The sequence below is a fragment of the Tiliqua scincoides genome, chromosome 7, assembly GCF_035046505.1.
Source record: "Tiliqua scincoides isolate rTilSci1 chromosome 7, rTilSci1.hap2, whole genome shotgun sequence".
NCBI classification, from domain to species: Eukaryota; Metazoa; Chordata; class Lepidosauria; order Squamata; family Scincidae; genus Tiliqua; species Tiliqua scincoides.
This window is the reverse complement of record NC_089827.1, coordinates 44,037,789-44,062,313: the sequence shown is the minus strand read 5'-3', so window position 1 is coordinate 44,062,313 and position 24,525 is coordinate 44,037,789. Positions and strand designations below refer to the sequence as shown.

General features: G+C 44.2%; 1 pseudogene; it reads left to right on the top strand.

The window, feature by feature from the left end:
- Positions 1-10,010: 10,010 nt before the first annotated feature.
- On the top strand, positions 10,011-10,124 carry LOC136657768 (5S ribosomal RNA; annotated as a pseudogene).
- The last annotated feature ends 14,401 nt before the right edge of the window (positions 10,125-24,525 follow it).

Here is a 24,525-nt window from a genome sequence, read left to right as displayed (position 1 = left end):
GAAAGACATGAGGAGAGACAGGTGTTGTTTTGGACTGCATTACTCTTTAATCAAGATATTTGCCTAGTAAGCATCTTTCAGATGATCTACTGGGATGTTGTCCAGATATCTGGAGTTTTTCAACAGTCTTGCTGTAAAAAGGGATTTTTTTTTTTTTTTGCAATCCTATGCATTCTTACTTGAGAATAAGTCCATTTTGAATTCATTGAGGACTACTTCTGAGTAAACATGCAGAGGAATAAGAACTCTTAAGGGCTAAACTACAGTAGGTGTTACACTAACGGCGCAGATGTGGCTGCCAAAGAAAACCTTTATTTCTCTGCAGTTGCTAGTTACAGTTCACCTCATGTTGTGATGTCAGAACAGAGACAGCATTTTGCCCGTAATATGAAATGGGAGTTAGGAAAATCATATAACATCTAGTTTGGCCCTCAAGTTCATAAGAATTTGTGAGGTAAATTTTTCCTGCTTTGACATGTAATCAACCACAGCCTAGTTCAAGATCCCTTGAGAGTGCAGCAAACATCTCCGCAGATCACATTTATGTTTAGACTACATCATAAAAACCAGGTGGATTTCATGTGGTGCTGGCAAATGTTCAGCACAGCTGAGAAGGCCTCTGGTGTATTCAGACTGGTTGTGGTGATTTGGGGGGGGGGGAAATAGGCAGCAGGAGGCAGAGTTCAGGCTTGCTGCTCCTCCAACAAGGGGAAAATGCGTTTTGCCTCCTTCAGATTATTTATGCATCATAAAGTGTCCTTTATGAAATAAACATTGCAAAATTGCAAAGGGACTCAAACCAAACATCATCCAGTCAAACGGACTGCAGGGGGCGATAGGGTTGCCAATGCTGACTGAAGCTATTCCTACAGATTTTCCCCCCTGCATGACATAATGCTGGAAATCCCCGGAGGTACTGTTCACATCTCCAGAACTGCTCTCAGTTGTCACTTATTATTAATTATTATTATGATTATTAACTTTATTTTTACCCCACCTTTCTCCCCGGAGGGACTCAAGGCGGCTTACAAACAAGCTTACAAACTCACGGTAGACCATTGCAACGCCCCCTCCCCGTCCCTGCACTCTTGGCTGCTACAACACCTGGAAACCTGGTGGACAAAGTTCGGAGAGACTAACTCCTCCTGCCACGTCCAACCAAGTCCCCGTAATGCATACCAGGTTGGCTTTCTCGTCCAGGATGATGCAGGTTTTGTTATTCACCGACCTGGCATTCAAAAGCAGCAGCTTCAGATCCAGGGACTCATTGCCAAGACCACCAGGCATCCGACAATTGGGGGAAGGACCAGAAGGAGAGATGATCTGCCTATGATGGATTCTCCTTCTCCTATAATGGCCTGTCCAACCCACACCACCATATCTCCCCTGGCCCGTCACTCTCTTGATAGTGGCACCCTTCCCTTCCGCTGAGCTCCCTCCTGAGAAAAAACACATGTGGCGAGGCCCACCTTCTGAGACTGGCCTGTACAGACAGAAACAACCAGCAGAGCTGCTTATAAAAAGATAAAAGCAGGCCAAGCCTAATACTGGATGTCTCACAGGCCACTCCTCTGCTGGAAAAAAGGGGATTTATGCTGATTCCTGGAGACTCCTGGCCAGTCTTGGAGGGTTGGCAACCCTCCTGGAGCAACAGATTTCCATCTCATCCCAAACTGTGGCCTGCTCTACACAAGCAGCAGAATGAGGTCTCAAAACCCTAAGGTGATGGAATGGATTCTACCATCAGATTCTAGGTGTGGATCACATTTCTGAATGTTTCCTACATTACCAAAAAAGAAGAAAACCAAACAAAACCCGAGAAATAGATGCTTGTATAGCAGAAAGTGGGATGATCAAAACGTTTTTGCTCATACATCCTATTTGTTTTTTTAATTAGAAAGGAGTTGTTGTTTTTTTAATGTGGGATGCATTAAAATATGACACACCAGACCAGCCTGAAGTGCTACAGACCACTTTTCACCTCAGGCTTTTACCACCCCATTTTGGTGAGGAAATGACACCTTAAAGACTAAGGGTGCAATCCTAACTTGTGCTGGAGCAGGCAGGTCAGTGGGCTTGTGCTGCATCCAGCACATGTTTGGGGCCAGAATCAGCACAACCCGAGGCAAGGGGAAAACTGCACCTGGCCCCAATGGGTCTACTCGGATCTGGCCACCTCAAGAGGTGGTGCAAATCCAAGTAGACTGGAGCAGCCAGAGGCTGTTACACACCACACGGGAACGGGGTCAGGATTTGGCATAGCCACCAGATCCAGGCTCCTGCTCTCCGCCCGCCCACCCCTGGGGACACCCGTCACCTGCCCTGACATGCCTCCTCCCCACTCTCCCCATACACCCCCAGACCCCTGCATTGGCTGAGCTTGGCCGAAGCAAATTTGCCCTGCTGGGCCTGGATCCAGAATGGGAAGACCATTTTTTCCAGGACACAAGGTAAAAAAAGAGGACATATCCTGGAAAAAGAGGATGTCTGTTCACTCTGTGCCCATCATTCAGTCCATGCTGGGAAGTGACTCCCTACTTAACTTCTGCTTATGTTGTGTTAAAAGGCATCTTTGGTCCATAACAAAGGGAGCAGCTCTGTCTAGGATTGCTGTGATGTCACAGGAGAACTGGGATTCAACTTCCCCAATGCCTTTGGAACCTCAAAGGCAGACGGAATGTGCTTCTAATGGGCTTGGGGCAGTGGCACTGGGAGAGAGGAGCATTCAATTTTTCCCCCCCAGGCTGTTTTCCTAACAGGAATTTGCCCCCTCCTCTCTTCCCCAAATGCTAATGGCCCCCCAGGGGAGAAAAAAACCCCAGAGGGGGTGCCTTGCTTTCTGTCAACCAGGCCATAAGTGGTGTTTTGAGAAGAAAAACAGCATGAGTGAAAAGATTAAACATCCCCTCCTCCAACTGCCCTGTGCTTGCTTGCCCTGCTCTCAAGCTGCTGTGAAATCCTGAAAAAAAGATCCACTATGATCCAATTATGGAACTCCAGCAACAACACATGTAGTTTGCTCCTGAGAGTGCAGCAAAGTTGGCAAATTGTATATGCTTTGTTTAAATTAGGCACATGGGTTTATAAATAAAATATTTTTTTCCCAATATATAATGGGCAGTATATGGAAAAGGAGTTATGGGTTTCTTTTACTGGCCCTGCTCCTGTGTTTCGAGGAACCGTCTGATATGAAGGCATTTAACATGTGGGAATGAGTGGTGTGGGAAAAGGCTCACTTGCTACATTTTTGTTAAGTTGTTCATAGATCAGAGCCAGTAAAAAAAAAAAAGGTGACTTTTATTTCAGATGCAGGGGAGTGGCAGCAAGATGCAAATATCTTGTCTTGTGTGCTCCCTCAGGGAGATGGTGGGCTCCAGGAAACTGGACTAGATGGACCCTGGGCCTGATCCAGCAAAGATCTTGTTATGTTCTTACTTTTATTTTATTAATGACTTGCGCATACTGCAGCAATAGTAATAATAATGATAAAAATGATAATAAAAACTCTTGTGCTTTCTACATAGTATATACAATTTTCAAAGAAATGGAAGGAAAAGGGTATAGTATACATTTTTGTAAAAGATCTCCATTCACAAATACTCTTGCCAGAAATTCAGCCCTTAAACTTATTTAACCACAATAATTTAGTCATAGCAGCATGTCTAATGATGTGTTTGCGTTCAGCAAGAATTATTTTATTAGTCACTCAGAACGCTCTATTAATAAATGGGGTCTTAGTTAAGTTTTTGTGGCTGACCTAATTCAAACCCTACTCTTTGTTGCTTGCAGCTTAAATTCTTATTTTGCCCCCTTGTCAGCTATTTTTCGGCTACTAAAAATATTGCTTATAAACCACAGCAGCTGAGGGGTTGAAAGGCAGCTGTATGAGAGTGAAACATTCACAGAGGCCACATTTAAACTGAAGGCAAAACCATTCCACTTATGGTTTTAATAGCACTTGTAAGAAATCTGGTGCTAAGAAAACAGGAGTTATTAACAGTGGGCCAGTTGACACATGGTCTGAATTACTTCTCTGTCTCTATTCACTTTCCAGCACTGCAGTGTGTCTGTTGCAAACCAGTTCTAAAGTCATATCATGTAATCTCAGTCCTCACACTTGTCAAACTGTTGTTTCCCATTCAGTAAGTCTATGAGATCCCTTTATTTGTTTGGCTAACCCCATGCAGTTGATCACTAGCTGGCTGGAAGAGCAAAGCCTCTCCCTGATGCACTCAAAAATGCCTTGAGGTGGCAATGGTGCAAGGTCCAGGGCCCCCCCCCCCAATTTATTTATTTATTTATTTATTTATTTATTTTGTATAGCATTGTACAGTCCCCGCTTCCCCAAGTGTTGAGACGTTCCAGGAATATAGTGGGACTATTCCAGGTGTGGCTTCCTTTGGAAGAAAGATTAATGAAAGCTTATGATGCAGATGCCATAACCGCATTAAATAATGTGCACACACATGGTATCGCCCCTTGTTTCCCGTGTTTCACTTGGAAATCTCCCTAATTGTGGGAGGGGGGCAGTTTGTTCAAACCATTACATTAACCATGCTGCTAACTGTCCCGTCCCCCTCATGACTGGGGAGGTTTTGAGGAGGCAAAGTGGGTAAGCAAGGGATAAAGCCTGGATGTGAACACATCATTTAACACAGGACCCAGTCTAACCATTTGACTATTGTCCAAACAGATCTTCTGTCTCACCCAGAAGTTACAAAAACTGCAACTTCTTTTATATTCACCCACTACATCAAACTCTCCCCCCTCCACCAAAGCCACAGAATATCTCTTCCTACACTAGTAACTCTTCCACATTTCAGAGTTGTCTCAAAGTTCTCATTTTAGAGATGGTGACTGGCCTTTAAGGGCCATTAACCCAGACGTTCCTACTATTAGGAATCTCTCTAACAAAGAATTGACTGACCAGTACCATCACACCATGAAGCAACTTGTCCAGATTTTGGAACAAGATGTACCTGGAAATGTGTGGTCACTATTGAGAGGAGCCACCTTATGAGTCTCTTTACCTAGTAATAGATAGTAAACAAAATACATAGCTGTAAACAAAATAATAAATCCCCTTTTCTTCTAAATCCATGCCCTAACATTGCTTCAGAGACCTGCCCATACAGTAATAAATTGTATGGGAGGTGGGTTGTAAAAACAGGGGCTTTGGGGTGGTGATACCAAAACCATGGAGTGCCAGAAAAAAAGATGGTAGTCAACTATGAGCGCAATCCTAACCAACTTTCCAGTACTGACTTAGCTGCAATGTAGCTCCAAGGTAAAGTAACAAACATGCCCTTACTTTGAGGAGGCCCCTTTGACTGCCTCCCCACTGCAGGACGCAGTGCACACCACATTGGCACAGCTATGTCAGTGCTGGAAAATTGGTTAGGATCGCGCCCTATGTGTGCTTAGAAGTTGGGCCGAGCCAGCTCTGGTTCTCTTGTTTTTCTCAAGTGTTTATTGCAAATGTTATGTACTCTGACCATTGTTATGAATTCAGGAGAAGTCTCTCCTTAAAATGCAAATTCTAAAGGATTAGTGGAAGTGAGTGGGACACTTTCACATATCTTTAAAGTCTTAGAAGGAGTTGCTGGCTTTGGGTTTAATGATGTTTGAATAGTGCTTCCCACTGTCTATATGACAACTGAGTACATAGCAGGAAAGTGACCTAGCTCTTCTGCTTGGTCTCTATGTACCTAGAAGAATCATGCCAGTGGCTTTCTGGGCCATGATGCTCAGTCTAGTACCTCATATCACCAGGTCAAAGGCCTTTGAGGAAGCAAACTTGAAACATTTTCTCTTTCACTGATCAGTACCTGCAATGGCTTTCTTTCTTTTTATTTTTGGTAATATGTAACACTCCAAGGAAAAGGTGCAGATTTACAGTCAGCTGTATGTTCTTAGTGGTAGTAAGCAGAACTGTGCAATTTTTGCAAGAATAATCATAATGAGAGGCCCTTAATGATACACTTTCAATGAGAGTACGTGGTGGGAATGAAATGTACTGTGAAAACCAGACCTGAAACAACCATTAATCTTTCTGTAAATAGCCAGATAGGTACATAGATCACACACATACAATTGAGTATCCAATTCTTCTTTATTAGCCATGGGTCGACACATATAATTTTGTGTTCTTGGTGCGTTTGTCTGAGCTGTCAGATCATGGCAAGAGATGCAGAATGAACGCAGGATTTTTTCTCTGCAGTCACACAGCTGATAACCTTAAACCTTACAACTCACAAGCAATTGCTTGCTTTGCATTCTGCTATTAGTCACTGATATAACATGATTGCTAAGACAGAAATCCTTTGGACAATTACGAGGGAATAAGGTCCCACTGAATTCTATAGAACTTTGAGCCTCAAGTGATTATGCTTACTTCAGACTTTTACAGAGCTAACTTAACCATGCTCACTAATGTTCAGTATTATGACTCTGGTTCCCAAAGTCCTCCTGCTTGACATTCTGATTTTGTGACAAGTTAAAGTACCCCCAAGGGCTAGTCTGTCCAGTGGCATCACTAGAAGGGTGCGGAGGTGTGGGCCACATTGGGTATCACACATGAGGGTGGGGAAGACACCACTACTGGCCAAAATTTTAGTATTTTTGAACAATACCATCATGTTATACATCAATCGATGTGTAATTTCATGCAGAATGCAATGAAACAAACCGTGTTGAAATATCTTTAGTCCATCAAATGTTTTAGCAAAAAAAACCCAGCTGGGGTGGGGCTATGGTGCATCACCACACCCACCACCTGTGGTGTTGCCCCGCACATTGCATGGCAGGAGGTTCATCATGGGGGTGATGCACTGGCCTCCTGCACCAGGTGACACAAACCCTGGTGATGCCACTCAGCCTGTTGGTTAGAATACCATCCTAAATGGCTGCCTGGATCTAAGACAACACAGTGTAGAGGGAAGCACTTTTTTTGAATCAGTGGATGGATGAGGCTTTCCCCCTTGGTTCTTGTGCCTCTGTGCTCAGAACCAGTATGAGGAGAAAGGACCCAGGAAATGGGGCTCAGTGAAAGTTAGGAAAAGAGAGGGTCAGCATGGATGCCTGTATGGTATAGTGCAGAGACAGGCAGAAAGTCAATCAGGATCTACTGGTAGATGACTGAGTGATTTGCCATAGATTAGGAAGTGTTTCTGACTTCCAGCTGTTTAACAATGGCGACAACGAAAAGACTCCAGTGTCCGATCCCTGAGCAAGTTCTGTATCTCTGAGTCTGAACCTCTGAGTTCTGCAGCTGTAAAGTGGGGTTTTATGGCATGATGGCTCACCATGAAAGAGCTCAGTAAAAACATCACTTACTGTGTGGCAGCTGTGAAAAAAGATGAGTTCTGTACTAGGGTTTATTAGGAAAGAGACTGGAAATAAAACTGCCAGTATTGTGCAAATCTATGGAGCAGCCACACTGGGGAACACTGTGTACAGTTTCAGTTGTGCCATCTCAAAAAGAAAAAAAGGCATTGTTGAACTGGGAAACGACAATGATAACGATCAGGGCATAGGAGGAACTTCCCTAAGAGGAAATGCAAAATATTTGGAGGTTTTTAGTTTTGTTTAGAAAAAAAGAGGAGGAAGGACAAGGTAGAATTTTATAAAATGACTCATGGTATGGAGAAAGCGAAGACAGATTCAGGGCGCAATCCTAACCCCTTATGTCAGTACTTTCCAGCACTGGCATAGCAGTGCCAATGGGACATGTGCTGCATCCTGCAGTTGGGTGTCACTCACAGAGGCCTCCTCAAAGTAAGGAAATGTTTGCTCCCTTACCTCAGAGCTGCATTGCCCTTATATCAGTGCTGGAAAGCACTGACATAAGGGGTTAGGATTGCGCCCTAAGTTTCTGCCTCTCTCATAATCCTATATCTTCAGTGGTGCAATCCTGTGCTTTGTAAATGCCAGTCTGAGCAGCATAGGATAGGTGCCCCCAGATGCCAGCACAAAGACAGCCTTGCTATTGTAACTGCAGATCTACCAATGGAAGAGCCACAGATGCTCGTTTGATGCTGCACCAACATACCTCAGATGCTGGAGAAGCTACTGCCAGAGTAAACCCCTCAACAGCGTAGAGACATGGATGGGATGTGAGTGGTACATAGGAGGGATGGAATCATATTCTAAACCCCCTCCAGACAATGGGCATGCCCCAAATGTTGGCAAAACGTTACACCTGTGTCAGAGCTGGGGTAGGGATTAAAAACCCATAGAAACAATGGGGAAGAAAAGAAACAACAGAAAATCTCAAAATACCACCTGCCCCAACCCTGCCTGCTTTCCTATGACGGAGCATAGCTTGCAGACTATACAGCCAATCACAGCACACTAACCCCAGTACTAAATCTGCTGCTAGGGAAACCAGAACTCAGATGACAGGGTGCTTGGCATGGAGCTATACCTCTCTGATCTCGTGCTGCACACACGTAGAGCACGTACATAGAAACCTTAGTGAGGGGGATCTATGGAGAAAGGGAACTTTGCACACACTTTGCATAAACAGACTTCTGCCCTCACAACATGTGTGACAAGGTATTTTGTTAACATTTGGCTCCTCAGAATGGTTGGCAACCTTCAGTCTCGAAAGACTATGGTATAAGCCTACAGCACCCAATATTCCCAGGTGGTCTCCCATCCAAGTACTAACCAGGCCTGACCCTGCTTAGCTTCCAAGATCAGACAAGATTGGGCATGTGCAGGATAAGAATGTTTATTGCAAATGCTCTGCCCTGAGGAGGGCTCTACACACACAAGCAGCCAAATGGAATCTCTGCTTCATTGCACCAACAAAGAGAGTAGGGAAAATGCACCCTGCAGAAGGGAGGGAATGGGGGGGGGGGGGAGAAGCCTACACCTCAGTGCACTGCATATCTGTCTCATATCTCTACCTGCCCACCCAATACTGATACTGATATATTTGCTCTAAACCAGAAGTGTCCAAACTTTTGGAATGCGGTGGGCCATGCTTGCTGGGGCTCTGCAGGCTGACCCTGTTTTGCTGCTGCTCCAGTGGCTGCAGGAGGTGCCCATTCATTTCCAAGCACAAAGGACTGCCTTCTTCCATACTAACCAGCTCATCATCTAAGGTGAATCCTTTTGCTGGTACCGTTCCTGGGTGGGAATTGGGGTGAATGGGGAGAGGCAATACTGACAGCCTGAGGGAACAGGGCCTTCTCTTTAGTGGTGCCTCAACTCTGGATCCCCTTCTCTTGAGATTAGCACCCTCCCTGTCAACCTTCCCGTGGGCACTGAAGACATTCCTTTCTTGCTAGGCATTTTAATGCTGTTTTTATACCATTTTAGCACTTTTCACACCGTGTACTGGTTTGCTGATTTATTGCCACCTGCTGCTGCTGCATTTGTTATGGTTATATGTGACACATTGTGGTTTCTATTGAGCTACTGTTTTATGGTCTTTATCATTCTTTCTTGTCTTGCTGTGGTTAGTCCATGTGTTTATGTTTTATATTGTTTTATTGTACTATTGTATTTGAATTTTGTTGTTAGCCGCCTTGCTGTAAGTGGACTTGCACTCTGGGATTCTTTTGCTGCCTTGGTCTACATGCCAAAATAGCTCCTGGAGGGGGAGGTGTTGTGGCATCCATGTGCTATGTGTAGTGTCTTTGAGGCATCCTCCCATGGTTGGCAGCACTGCTATGGCTGTGTATTTCATTCCTGAGGGCCACCTGGGGGGCATCATCCCAGTGGTGGCTACTCATTGGACCTGCGTCTGCCACTGCCGTCTACCTGGCTCACCCTGGTTGCACTTCTCTGGCTGCGTGTTGGGACTGAGTAGGTTTTAGCGATTGATTCCTTGCACATTGGGCCAATGTTGGTTGAGCCACCAAGCCAATTGGTAGGCTGTGCTGGAGCTTCCATTGACACAGGCAAAGTTAGCGGGAAGGCTGCGCCAGCATGGAGCTGTCTTGTCTCTTGTTTCCCCTCCTACATTGTGCGAGGCAGGCTTAGGATATGACAGACATCAAGCCAACATTTACCCTGCACATGCCCAATCTCATCTGATCTTGGAAGCTAAGCAGGGTCAGGCCTGGTTAGTACTTGGATGGGAGACCGCTTGGGAATACCAGGTGCTGTAGGCTTATACCATAGTCTTTCGAGACTGAAGGTTGCCAACCAATCAATCAAGCCAACATAGCAGCAATGGTGGTGCATCTTTGGCATAGGATTGCAGCACAATGTATCAAATAAAAGGATTCAGGAGAGAGGAGAAAAAAAGTACGTCTTCAAACAACAAATAACGTATGGAATTTACTGCTACAAGGTATGGTGACAGCCATTAGTTAAGGTACTTTAAAGGGGAATTAAACCCATTCATGAAGAAGGAGAGATCTATCACTAGCTATTAGACATGATGACTGTGTGCAATCTCCATGTTAAGGGGCAGCTTACCTGATAATACCAGTTGCTTCTGGGGAGCAACAGTAGGGGAGGATAGTGCCTTTATGGCCGGTTTGTGACCTTCCCAGAGAGATGTGGTTGGCTGCTGTGGTATGCAGGTTGATGAATGGTCCTGATCCATCAGGTTTTCCTTATGTTCTTGACTGCTCTACTTACTTACAGGCTTTTTTTCTATGTATAACCTATTTGATAGTTTCTCAGAGCAATTTGTTTCCAGTCTCCCCCCCCCCCCATGATATTTTATGGATGTCTACCTTTTTTATTTAAATGGCTTTCATCCAATGGGGGGGGGGGGAACCATCAAAATCTCACTTCCAATAGTGCTTAAATCCCTTTTAACAGAAGTACCTCAGATCTCCAACAGTTAGTTCTATTTGTGTGTGGTGGAGTTACTTTGTGTGTGGTGGAGGATGTTTCAAGAAGCCACTACAAACTTCTGGAACATGTTTACTTGCAAAGTATGAGGAAAATGAAAATTGGTATTTTTGCTCAGAGCAGAGAGCATTGGACAGAGCAAGCAACAAAATCTGAACTTTGTCCTTCTTTGGTCATCATAACAGACAACCCCTTGATTTTGACAGTGTTAAGCCAGAGTAAATAGGTCACGGACTGGCTTCCTAGTGTGATAATCACAGCCGAAAGCAAGAGTGTAATAACAAGGTTTACATTGTTCTCTTCAAACGGGATTCCTTGGAGAACATGCCCAAGATGAAAAACAGACCTAAAGCAGCAGCATCCAACCAGGAACAGCTGATGCAGCTCTAACAAAGGGAGAAACTAATCTCTTCCCTGGAACTGCTACTCCTTGGGGCTATATCCCTTGCCATGTTTCTGAGACAGGGAAGAGGTCTTTTATTTTAAATGTTCCTAAAACCACGGGCGGGAGGGAATAGGCAGGGGGAGATGGTAACCACCAGGCCTGGATCCTAAGAGGAGAATGCCAGTAAGAAACCTACCTCAAGTGCTGCAGTTGTGTTTGAGTGTGTTTTAATAAGCCACTGTCCATTTGGCCCCTTTATTGATTACACTATCTTGATAACAGTAGGCAGAACTGCACTTAAGAAAGAAGGCTGGTCTCACGCTACAAGTGGCACTGCTATGCTGCGTTCTCCGCTCTCCCTCTGCCTAGTTCAACTTAAACCATGTTCTGATATTATGTAGTGTAAGTCTGTGTCTCCACCAGTGGTGTCAGTGATGTTGAGATGAGAGTTGGAAATTGCAATCAGATTATGGGCGCAATCCTAACCCCTTATGGGCAGGAGGTCTGGTCTAGAGGGTAGAGCCTCCATTTGCCTGAAGATTAACATCCACAAGGTCGCCAGTTCGAGGCCACCGGCACCGTGCGACCTTGAAGCAGCTGACAAGCTGCAGCTGAGCTGTTCCATCTGCTCGGAGCGTGGGAGGATGGAGGCCAGAATGTTAAACCAGATCGGAGTGTAACAGCTCGAATGTGGTGGTTCTTGAAAGAGAGAACCTTCTTTCAATTTGTAAAAATCCCTGCGTGGATTTAATAAGCCTGCCTGTGTAAACCGCCTTGAATAAAGTCTTGAATAAAGACCAAGAAAGGCGGTATATAAATACTGTATATTATTATTATATTATTATTATTATGTCAGTGCTTTCCAGAACTGACATAAGAGCAATGCAGCTCTGAGGTAAGGGAACAAACATTCCCTTATTTTGAGGAGGCCTCCATGAGTGACACCCAACTTCAGGATGCAGCACATGGCCCATTGGCACCGCTTTGCCAGTGCTGGAAAGCACTGACATAAGGGCTTAGGATTGCGCCCTATTTGTAAGTAGAAAACACATACTACAGCCTCACATATTGTGTTTGCTTACAACTTCGTGTTCATGCTATCCCATGTTTTTCAGGCCCTTTCTTCTTCTTCTGTAGGCTGGGGAACTGATGGAATCAAGCAGGGGAGAGGAGGCGTGGAAGGCTGCTAGGTAGCAATACCCCCAGGTGTCCGTGTGCTCAGCACGAGTCAAAGGAGAAAGCCTCCCCATGTTGTATGTGAACACCAAAGGTGTATGCCAAGGATTGCATCAGCAGGGAGGTGAGCATGACAAGCCAGCATACTTCTTCTGGTGGTGGTGGGGGGGGGGGGTTAATGTGTGAAGAAGGCCTGTGCCTGCTGATTCAAAGAAATCAATTGCTAGTCATTATAATAATACAAAAGGAATTCTACATTGACCTCCTTGACTGTGAAAGCTTGAGACTGGATATCATATTCACCCTTCTATGTGCAGCATTTCATGAAATACAAAGTTTTGAATGTGGTGCTGCGGGACTCCCCTGCAGTGCCAATCACTTGGAGAATTTTTGAGAAGCCTCAATGAAGACAATTTACCCGTCAAAGATCATCCATTGGCAGGAATGATCCCAGGAAGCCATTGTGTTTCTCCTTTGGCTAGCTGACTATCACCAATCCTTGGGACAAGCAACCAGGGAAGGGGGCTTCCTGCCTTCCGTGAACACCACAACAGGTGCTTTACTCCCACACAGAATCATGTTTACTGTTCTCGCACTTGTGCCATTGACAACAGCTTGTTCTGCAGGAATTTGCTGGTGAAGCTTTTCACTGCATGGATATAAACATAACCACCTGCTAATATCTGCAGACTAAGAGGCTGTTAAAGGCATAGGAGCAGGGCTGGCTAAAAAGCTGGCGACTCTACAAAGGCTAGAAAAGCAACATACTGCATGGGTATTTTTATACAGCTACTTTTACTTTTACTGGAATATGAATCTTGCATTCCAGACAGCATGCCAGCTCCATAGACATTAGCATTTGTTCCTACAACTGCTATTAATATTTGAGAACATATTTTAGAAAGGGGGAAAATAGAGAAATGAATAACATTATTGTAGGGAGAAGAGGATTATATAAAGTTCTGAATGCATGTGGTGTTAATTTGGCCAATAAGTCTTCGGTTTTATATCCCACTGTAAATTCAAGAGGTCATATTTTACTGTGATGTAATTATACCTCTTTAGTAATTCATGCAATCTGTATTTATTTCGGGAAAATATGTTGAGAAATGGGCAGCTGACCTTGAAGACCAAGGACCCAATTCTCTCCAACTCTCCAGTGCCAATGCAGTCACAATGCAGTCCTGAGTGAAGGGAACAAGTGTTCCTGTGACTTCATGATTGCCCCCCACCATTGGATGCAGTGCACATCTCGTTGGTATGGCTGCATTGGTGCTGGAAATTTGGATAGGATTGGGTCCTAAATGCACATATGAGAGGAACCGTGCTGAATCCGAACCAAAGGTCATCCAGCTCAACATCCTGCATCCCACAGCAGCCAATCACATGCCTCTGGGAAGCCCACTAACAAGGTAAAAAGACAAGCAGCCCCCCCCCACTTTGCTCCCCAGCATGTAGTTTCACAGATATTCTGCCTCTGAACATAGAAGCTCCACATGGCCATTATGGTAGTTGAACTGTGGGTTCTGAGCCATCAAAAAAAGTGAAATAAAGTATAATGTGTACTTTTTGCACTTTAAAGAGAATATTGTTAACAAGGAAAGTGGTGAGATGTTCATGGGAGGGCTCTTGCCCAATTAAAGGAATCCCATTTAATTAATTGAATAATATTATGAATTAATTAGTTGATTAACAGCGCAGTCCTATGCATGTCTACTCAGAAGTATATTCCATTGTGTTCAGTGGAGCTTACTCCCAAGATCCAAACAACACAGTCCTGGAACGTGCTGGAATCCCTAGCATGTATGCACTGCTGAAACAGAGACGCCTGCGTTGGCTCAGTCATGTCGTGAGAATGGATGATGGCCGGATCCCAAAGGATCTCCTCTATGGAGAACTCATGCAAGGAAAGCGCCCTACAGGTAGACCACAGCTGCGATACAAGGACATCTGCAAGAGGGATCTGAAGGCCTTAGGAGTGGACCTCAACAAGTGGGAAACCCTGGCCTCTGAGCAGCCCACTTGGAGGCAGGCTGTGCAGCATGGCCTTTCCCAGTTTGAAGAGATACTTGGCCAGCAGTCTGAGGCAAAGAGGCAAAGAAGGAAGGCCCATAGCCAGGGAGACAGACCAGGGACAGACTGCACTTGCTCCCAGTGTGGAAGGGATTGTCACTCCTGAATTGGGCTTTTCAGCCACACTAGACGCTGTTCCAGAACCACCTTTCAGAGCGTGATACCATAGTCTTTCGAGACTGAAGGTTGCCAACAACAACTCCAAAGATAGTGTGTGTAGGAGAGCAGGGATAGCATCGAGGTCCACTGGCCCTCAGGCATGATGAGGTTTGGGCCTTGGTACGCACAAGTGGCTTGTCCCCTCCCCAGCTCCTTTCTACCCCTCATCAGTTTGTTCCACCCCCCTGCTTACTAAGCACTAAGTAGGCAGGCAGGCAGGCTTGGTGGCAGCAGATAGGCACTTTTTCCCGGCCTTCCTCTCTGGCATGCTCCAAACAGTGATGAAAGCCCCCCCCCCGCCTATATGTATGACTATATGTATGAGTTTAACTATGTGAAACTCATACATATAGTTGAGAAAATCTGGAGTTAGCACAACTCCAGATTTTCATAAGAAAACTTTGAGTTTGCTCAAAGTTGGTTCATAAGAAAACTTTGCTGTGACTTCATGGCAGCCAATGGGGGGCAGTGGCTTGGGCCACTTGAGGGATCTAGGGGAACTTGAGACCCCAACATGTGTCCAGGTAGGCCCACTCTCTGGACCTGGCCCTTCTGAAGGGTGCAGTCATTTTAGGAGAGGAGCCATAGATCAGAGGTGGAGCACTTGATCTGTGTGCAGTAAGGTTATAGTTTCAATCTTCATATAGGTCTGGGAAGATCCCTGCCTGAAACCCTATGCATGTTCATTCTATATGTCAGTAATCCCTGAAAAGTGTTTATAAAACCAAAAAATCCATGATTAGAATCTTCTATTGAGTGGATGCAATTGGTGCAATTCAGTTCCCCCCTCCTCTGATAAAAAAAAAAGGTAGGTTAGGACTCTCATGTCCTGAAAGACAGTAGTTTTATTCCCCATCTGAGAGAGATTCAGTATGGCTAATCCAGTAGCAGCTGTGCTAATCTTTTCTTAAATTAAAATCATGGATGTTTCTACCCCTCCCCCCCCCAGTGTTTGAAGCAGGTGTTAGAGGATATACATAAAGGAGCCTGGAGTGATTGTGAATCTACTTTGGTCGTTCTATGGGCAATGCAGGCAAATGAAGCATTGCTTTGCTTAAAGCTTCGTGAGGCTACACATGGGGGGAGGGTCTCTGTTTTGAATCATACCCTTGGGCTCAGCATCTTTGACTCATAAACAACACCTTTTCTCCTGCTGACATTCATCTCTAAAAAATATCAGTGCAGTTTTAAAAATTGATCTAATTTATGGGAAGTGAACGGCTTGAAATGTGAACAAAGTAGGCAGATGTGCACTCTTTATGCCATCTGTTTCCACTGGTAACTTTTTCTCCCCTGCCCTTGAATTAATTATTCTATAAAATCTGTGCATGGCAGGGGGGTGAGCCAGGGGAGAACGCTTCACGGCATGTATGCTTTAGGAGAACATCACAGATTTTGATGTTGGAAATGTATCCTTTGATTCTTGATCGGGAACACCATTTTCACTATGATTTAGCAGAATTGCTCCTATAGATCTTTGCAGTTCCACCTCCCTATTCTCTCTTAAAATGACATCTAGATTTTTCAAGAAATCAAACATGGCTAGACATAAAAAAAAAATATGTAATGCCTAGAAACTGCAGTATGATCTGCTTGATTTTAAGCCTGGTTTTGGGATCTCTCATAGATGTATCTTGACCTGGAATGAGATATTTCAGGTCAGAAAAGGATTTGGATCAGCCTTTTCGAAAGCCTGATGGACAGTGGTATGTGATGATAATGTCTTCGAGGCCTGATATAGTCCCAATGGAGAGTCTCAATTAATTTGCTGGTTGTCCAGATGACATCAAAGACATTAATATTGCTACTCCAGTTTATTTCTGGAGCAGCTGGGGAGGAGTCTGCTTATAACTAGCTGACCTTCATATCCCCAGTTCCACTGACTTTTTTTTCTAGCATAGACTGAGTGATTTTGTATTTCTGTGTTCTTGAGAAAATACAAACTCTTTATAGAGCATTTTTTCTTTTAAAGAAAGAGTATTGAAATGTTGAGATACCTGTTTTCAAACCAGAGATTGGGTCTGGGTTCCACCCTACACCCACCGGTCAGCTGTCTGACCATTGATCTGCCTACAGGCTTACCAGAAGCTTAAGAGAAGCCCCTCAATGGCAGGAGGGGCACAGGAGGTCCAGGGAGGGATTCACTTGCCTCCGCAAACATCAAGTTTGGCCGGGCTCCCATTGCTATGGCAGTGGGGCCACACTCAGCATCCCTGTGAGATCTGGAAGTCTCACAGGAGTTGAAAAAGCCACATATGTGGGGCTGGACAGCTGGGCTTCATAAGTGAAAGTAAAACTGGCAATGAGGTGGCTGCTGTCTTTCCTTGGCTGGGAGTCAGAACCAGGAAGGAGAAGGACGAAGAGCACAGGGGTGATTTTAGCCTCTCCCTTCCAAATCTGAAGCTCTCTTATTTAGTTATTTATACATATCCCTCGTTTGCCTCACTTGGTTCCAAAGGCTGCTAACAACACATAATTAAAAAAAATTAAAACAACATAAAAACAATAGAAATATTAAATATGTCTTTAAAAAAAACAAAACATGCAGACACCAAGAAAAACAAAGCATATATCAGCTGCAGCCAAAGTCAGGCTAAAACCTACTGGTGCCAGAAGGGTCATGCCAAGTGCTGCCCCCCTTTCTGGATGATGTGTGCACCTCTGCTCCTTTCCTTTGCACTCTTTGGATTGTAAAAGAAAGGGGGAGAGGAGCAGGTGAGGAAATGCGAAGGAGCGTGGAGTGATATGCTAAAGCACTGGTTCACAACCTGTGGTCCATGGACCACAGGTGGTCCTCAAGACCCTGAGATATGGATCTCAGGAAAAAAAATATCACCTTTGATCACTTCCAGTGTTTCACGGAACACTCTCCCACAGACCACCAATGAGGGCAGAGCCATATGCCGACAGCCATAACCAATGATGTGTCAGCTGTGGCTGTGAGTGGTCCATTCTCCATCCTCTCTGATAGTCCTTGGGGGAGCACTGGGGGGGCAAACCACCAGAGTGGGCAGAGACCATACCCCCCCCCCACAGCTATGGTCCACGATGATTCCAATTTTTGCCCCAGTGGTCTGTGGGTTCCTAAAGGTTGAGAAGCACTGTGCTAGAATGTCCCCCCAACTTCTGCTCTCTTCCCTCCCTTAATTTTCCAATCCAGAGAGTGGGAGGACTAGCAGTGGAGGCAAGTGGTTGAGCAGGTGAAGGTGGGTCCCGCTCCCCCTCCCCCCCCGCCAATCTGCTGCCAGAGGCAACTGCCTCAATCAGACTCATGGATGGGCTGGCCCTTGCTGCAGCAAACATCAGCATGTTATTCTCAAAGCTGTTAAAAGTACGGGAGCACAGCCAGTAAAAAAGGTGGCAAGTCTTATTTACGGTCCAGCTGACCTCTCATGGTCAATATGTTTGCTGCTATTTTTAACGAACCTTGAAATAGATTTTGCTGTTAGAACCCCAGCACTATTAAAGCACATGAAATGAAATTTCGTCGCTGATGGCGAGTCATTTATTTCTGAGAGGTTCCTTTGAGAAAACTGTCACAAGATTAGTGATGTTGGGAGACTTTGGGTTCCTTTCCCCACCCCCGTGCTGTGCTGTTTTGCTGCTCTCTGAACGCAGTCTGAGAAGGGGGAAAAAAATCAAGAAAATCTGAGCTTTCACTGAGCTGAAAATAGAATCTGATGAAGACAAACCTCTTCTGATTTACACAAACCAGACACAAGCAAGAAAATGTGTGTGTGTGTGTGTGTGTGTGTGTGTATGTGTTTTTAAAGCTCAGTCTGTGTTGTGTTCAGCAAAACAGAATTAAACATCTTGTTTCATCTTGTCAAAAGATCTATGAAGTAGTTGAATTTTGCATCATATTTTATTTATTTATTAAAATAATTTATATATTGCCTTTCCTATGCTCAAAGCGGTGCACAGTGCTAGAATAAAAATGCAACATATAAAAAAATAAGAATTAAAACCATTAAAAACAGCAAAAAATTATACAGGAGCCTATTAAAATATAAAAATAGCAACAACATAAAAGCAATAGCATAAAAATGGAAACAGGATATAAAAAGGGTCCTGGGAGGTTTCCCTTCCTACTTGAATGCCAAGTGAAATGAATAAGTGTTTAAATTCCCCCAGAAACCATATAATGGTTTATATAAGGCTGTCCTCAGATGTTCCAGTAATTGATTCCAGAGACGTGGCACTACAACAAAAAAGGCCCTGCACATTGCCATCAACCCCTTGGATTCAGGCAGCAGTATCCTAAGCAGAGCCCTATCTGACAATCGTAAGGGACGCGTAGGATTATATGGGGTTTAGGGGTGTGTGTGTGTAAGTATTTGTATATGTGCATGTGTGTGCTTATATATATGTACATATAAGGGCTGTTAAAAGGCAGCCCTTAAGACAAGTTGATCCCTGGCCATTTAAAGTTTTAAAGGTCAGCACCAGCACTTTGCAGTGAGCCCCAAAACAAAGTTATTTGTTTCATGCTGTGCTATTCCTAGGACTGTCTAGGCAGTTTTGTTGTGCAAATACAGTCTTTTTCTTTCCCACACCAATCCTATATAGGTTGTGTTTTAGTTTTCCAGAGACAACAGTAAAAACTGAATTCTCTTTTCGTACTTTATTTGTGCTATTCCTGACCCAGCACAACTCTGACCCTTTCTCCAGAGCTGGCTCAGAAATTTTTGGTGCCCTCTAGGGATGCCAGATTGGGGTATCTGCAACCTGCTAGTTCCTATACCATGCTATTAACTAAGTTTAAACATGTACAGGTATATCTGATAATTATTTGCATATTCTTTCCCCAGTCTTTCTCTGCTTTTACTTCCCCCTCCTTCCTCTGTTTCATCGCCTGTTTCTCTGCTGGATGGCAAGGCCCTCTTGACAGGCCCTCTCTCTATGCAAAGCACCATGCAAATGGATGGTGTGGTATGCATAGTCATGATCATAGTGTATTTCTCTGCATTGTGTTTTTGCTGAGGATTCTAGGGCACATTCTCAGTTTGAGGCACGGTGACCCTTTGACCCTAGACTGTAAAGTCATTGGATAGCCCAGTAAAGTATAAGCAAAGACAGAATCATTTTAAAGGTCTGGCTAAAGCATAAAGGCATATAGAAGGTTATTTAGAAGCTGTTTTGCTAGTTTCACAGAAGTTTCACAGAAGCTGGGATTTTGGGGCTTCAAAGGATATGTTGATACACTTTGGAGTTTGTAAAAGGGAGTCGTATCTAAGGCAAAGGAGATAGGCTTCATCACTGGAAGAAGTACACGACTTGCCAAGGACATCCCAATGCTGAGAAAACACATATATGGAAACTTTGTAGTTATTAGAAGTAAGTTTCGACTGCTTGATTTTAGAAAAGCCTTAAAATTAGACGAAAGCTTCAACATAAGGCTTATCAGTTGGCAATGTTTCTTGGCAAACTAACAAAGTGTTTAGCTAGCTAACCATGGACACCTGCAAGGGATGAATTCTAGAATACAGAGGACAACACAAACTTCTGCTTTTAGAGTCTCTTTGTTTGAATTGCAACTGAAATGGAGAAATGTATGTTTAGAGGGATTGGTGCAGGTTTGTTAGGAAGGTACAGAGAAAGAGAGAAAGAGGCTTAGTGCATGTAACGTAAAGAAATCTGAGTAACTTGTTTAAAGGTAAATGGGAGAAGGATTTGTTAAAAAGGAAAATGTGATGCAGTGAAAGTTTGATATATGAAGAATCAAGCAGGGAAGGTGACATTGTTGTGATGCTTCAAGGATATAAGAGAGCAAAGAGCTGGCTGAAGCCTTAGCTCAAAGAGATTACACTTTAGCAGGTGCTAGGCAACCACTAAAAAGGGAAAGAGGTCACTTCTTAGTAAGGATATACACCACTATAGATCCGTCGATACCAATGTACTCAAAGTAACTGGTCACAATAGTCATAGAATTATGTCAGTAAAACTGTTAATAGAAGTTTAAAGGACAGAGATTTGCAAAGGGATCCACAGCGTTTTACTAAAATCAGGAGATAGGTGGCTCAAGCAAGGCCATCCTAATGAAGGGTCTGAAGGAAATATATGCCAAATTGGGGTCTCCACACCTGTGTTTAAGTGTTCTTGTGTTAATGAGGATCTTACAGCGAACCCTACTGGTCTTTGAAAACTTTTGGAAATTGTGTAATTTTGGCTAAGTTTTAAGGTGAAACCCCACCGTTATGTAAATCAGAGCCAATCAATGGTTTTCTCACTTGTTGCCCACCTATTTTCTATCTTCTATGTAAATGGTATTTTATCTATATCCTATTAGGAATCAGCCCCATTTATGATGTCAAACTTTCAGCGAATGGGAAGTCTGGATTTTCAGACAAAGGGCCAAGAGTCGTATAAGAGTTCTGGACACAGTCAAAACGGGGCCCATGCTTTGGACATGAGTCCCGTGAGCCAATTGTATACAATTCAAATAAAAGCCTGTGAACCTTCATCCCTGTGTACCAAGTCGTTCTGAGTTGTTTATCGGAGTTGCTTATCTGCCTTGCAACAAGTTTATCCAAGGAGCTGTCCATACTGGAAGCAGTGCAAAAAGCAAATTCACACACTACTTCTCATGCGTTTAGGATATTTTTGACATGTTTGCATATAGAGTATACTAAATGTGCAATGTGTTGCTATGTATATATTGTATGCAAATCTGCTTTGTCGTAATTGTTTCAATACATTCCTCTAAGGTAGAATAAAATGTAAATAGCCATAACTCTCCACAATAAATACAGTGGGCTCTCATCCACAGGCTTAGCACCCACAGATTTGAACATCTGCAGATGCTGAGCCTGAGGCTGGAGGTCTCAGAAGGCCTCCCAGAAGAAGGCCTCCAACCAGAAGTTGCCGGTGTGAACCAGAAGTTACTGGTGCGAACTTCCAGTTGCATCTGGGAGGCTTCTGAGAAGGCTGAGAGGCTGTGCACTACCTTTGGAGGGCCAGGCACAACCACCAGGTAAGTTATGTGCAGCACAGGTTCCCCCATGGATTTAATTATCCACGAATTTTGGTGTCTGCAGGTGGACCTGGAAAGGATCCCCCAAGGATATCAAGGGCGCACTGTACACTGAGAGGTTGTTCATCTATTAGGGGCTGCAGCCTTTACATTAGGGTGGCTTTCTGTTTCTTTTTCGTTAACTCCAGAAACTGGAATTGTGTGTGGATGGGGGCTGGCTTGCTTGCTTGCTTTTTTGGTTTGTTTTAAGATCTGGGGTTCAATTTTTGAATGTCCTACTTACCAGGTGGTTGCAAGTGAAACTATTGTAAGAGAATTCCTAAAGGACTCATCTCCAGCATATTTCCCAGTCACCACTCCATTCCCACCCAGACTCAGCTCCTAAGTCAAATGAAATTTAAATGCTTTATTTTAAAGGAACAAAGGCATAAGTAAGTCCATATGTGCATTGAATCAAGTTTCTTTGCCAATCAGTGTTACTGGGGAAAAACCTGATCTGTCTCCTTTAAAGCTGGCAGCTTTCATTGGTTGATACTGTGAATGCATTTTTGCATGGAACGAGCTTCTAAGTTGCATGAAACAGGGCCATAAAAATACGTGTGGCAAGATGTGAATTTAGAGTTTGTTTTAGAAGAGAAGTGCATGGACATGGCTGACAAAGTTCTATATTCAGGGCAATCTGGATTTCTGCAACCACATAAACCCACACTGCAAATTGGGCTCAGACTCAAGATTTTTGCACATGAATTTGAAAGCCAATGGATTTTATGAGATGGGATTAGGGAGGATTCTGGGCTGAAATCCTCCTGAAGCCAAACTTGATATGGCTTAACTTAAACTCCTCATTTGGTCCTGTATGTTCCTTTTTTAATTTTTGGTGGGGACAGGTAATAGCAGCTCCAGGGGCCCTGATCTACATAGGAGGAAGGGGGATTTAATTGTTTGTCTCTGCCATCATGGTCCTGATCTGGATTGGGGCTCCATAGCTGCTATTTTCCCTGGCAGGGGGGCAAAGCCATTACTGGCACCATTGATGTTCCTGACTGTTTGATTGTCTAAATCAGGGGTGTCCAAAGTTTTTGGCAGGAGGGCCATGTCGTCTCTCTGACACTGTGTCAGGGGCCGGGGGAAAAAAAAGAATTTACTTTTAAAATTTGAATAAATTTACATAAATGAATATATTAAAGATGAATTTATATGAATGAATGAAGGTCTTGCAATAGCTCAAGGCTTATAAAAGGCCTTGCACAAAGCAAGGCTGGCCTTTCCCTTGCTGCCTTATCATATGCATGAAACAACAAGCATTGGCGGAAGCCCTCATCCCACAGCTCACACGAGAGGTCAAACAGTCTCCCTCACACTGAGAGCAGTTGCATCGGGCCAGTGTGGGCTCCAATAAATCTCTGGAGGGCCAGAGGCTCATTGGAGACTGGGGGCTCCCTGAGGGCCGCATTGAGACGCTTCAAGGGCCGCAAGTGGCCCCAGGGCCGGGGTTTGGGCACCCCTGGTCTAAATGGTGTGCCAGATGTCTGAACCAGAAAGAAAATAGCACCCCAAAAACAGTCTAGTCATTTCCCCCCCCCTTTGGAGTCAATTGGCAGAAAGCAAGGGGGCAAGTCTGTTCTTTTTTCCTGTCTCAACTTTTTTTTTTAAAGTTGTATTCATTATGTGAATTGTCTTTCAGGATAGAATTCACCTCTTCTGTTATTCCTCTCTGCCTTATAAAGCAGGCCATGCCTGGATGGCTCATCCTTACTCTTCCCTGTTTTGTCCACTTGACTCTTCTTTGCATGGGTTACCTTTCCCATTCCTCATCCAATACAATCATCTTCTCCCCTCTATAAAATTATAGCAGCTCTTGCGACTTCCCTATATCTTCCTGCCCTGTTCTGTCATTATTGTGTGGCACTGTCTCTCTTGCTTCTGTGCTGTATTTTCCTTGCCTGCTCTCACACTTCAGATAAGTATCATTCATGCATCTGTGCTACATTGACCAATTTATGAAAGCTTCCATCTAAATTGTCTGGCACTTTTCAGAACTATTCTAAATTATTTGTGTTATTCCTTCTTCTTCCCCTCATCCCTTATTCTTTTTTTAGTTCCAGCCCAGCTAGGTGGCATATACTAAGGGAAACAGGTTTCCATTCACATGTCTCTAGCTGGGTTAGAATCTGCCCACCCAACAAGAAACCACCTGCCCAAAGGGGTGCCATGCATACCTGGCCTGACCCAGCTACTTGAGATGCACGTATCTAGCTCAAGTCAACTGATGATAGTGTCAGTAAAGCTGATTGGTGAGAAGTGGGGCTGAATTTAATGTCCTGTTCCCTCCACCGCTCAAACAGCTGATTGGCGCTATTATTATATAAGCGTTCACAGTCCACCTGGTGTTTGGAGTAGTATTTTTTGGACTCTCTCTAGTTTAAGCCAAGAATTAAGGAGCTTGTGAGTTATTGCAGTGATATGTGGCATGCTCCCACTAGTGTGGTTTTTTACAGCTGTCCAGTTGTTATCCTATCGATGCCAGCATTGCTCAGATGTTTCTTTAGGGCCATCAGATTTGTGCCTAGTGGTCTGATCACTACTGGGATTATTGTAGCTTTCTTCTTCTTGTTGTTCATCATGATCATCATCATCATCATCATCAATGACTCACAGCCTATGCTGGCTGGACCTCCTGGCTGGGCAGGAGGTCTGGTCTAGAGGGTAGAGCCTCCCTTAGCCCGAAGAAGGTCGCCAGTTCAAGGACACCGGCAGCTCCCTGAACGGCTGAGAGTGGCGAGACCTTGAAGCAGCTGACAAGCCCAGCTGAGTGATTCCACCTGCTCTTGGTGTGAGCAAGAAGCATCTTGGCTGCCCTCCATGTGAGAGATGGAGCTGCTTGTCAGCCTGCAAGAACTGGGAGAACTGGAGGCCAGAAGTGAGACCAAACCAGAAAGAT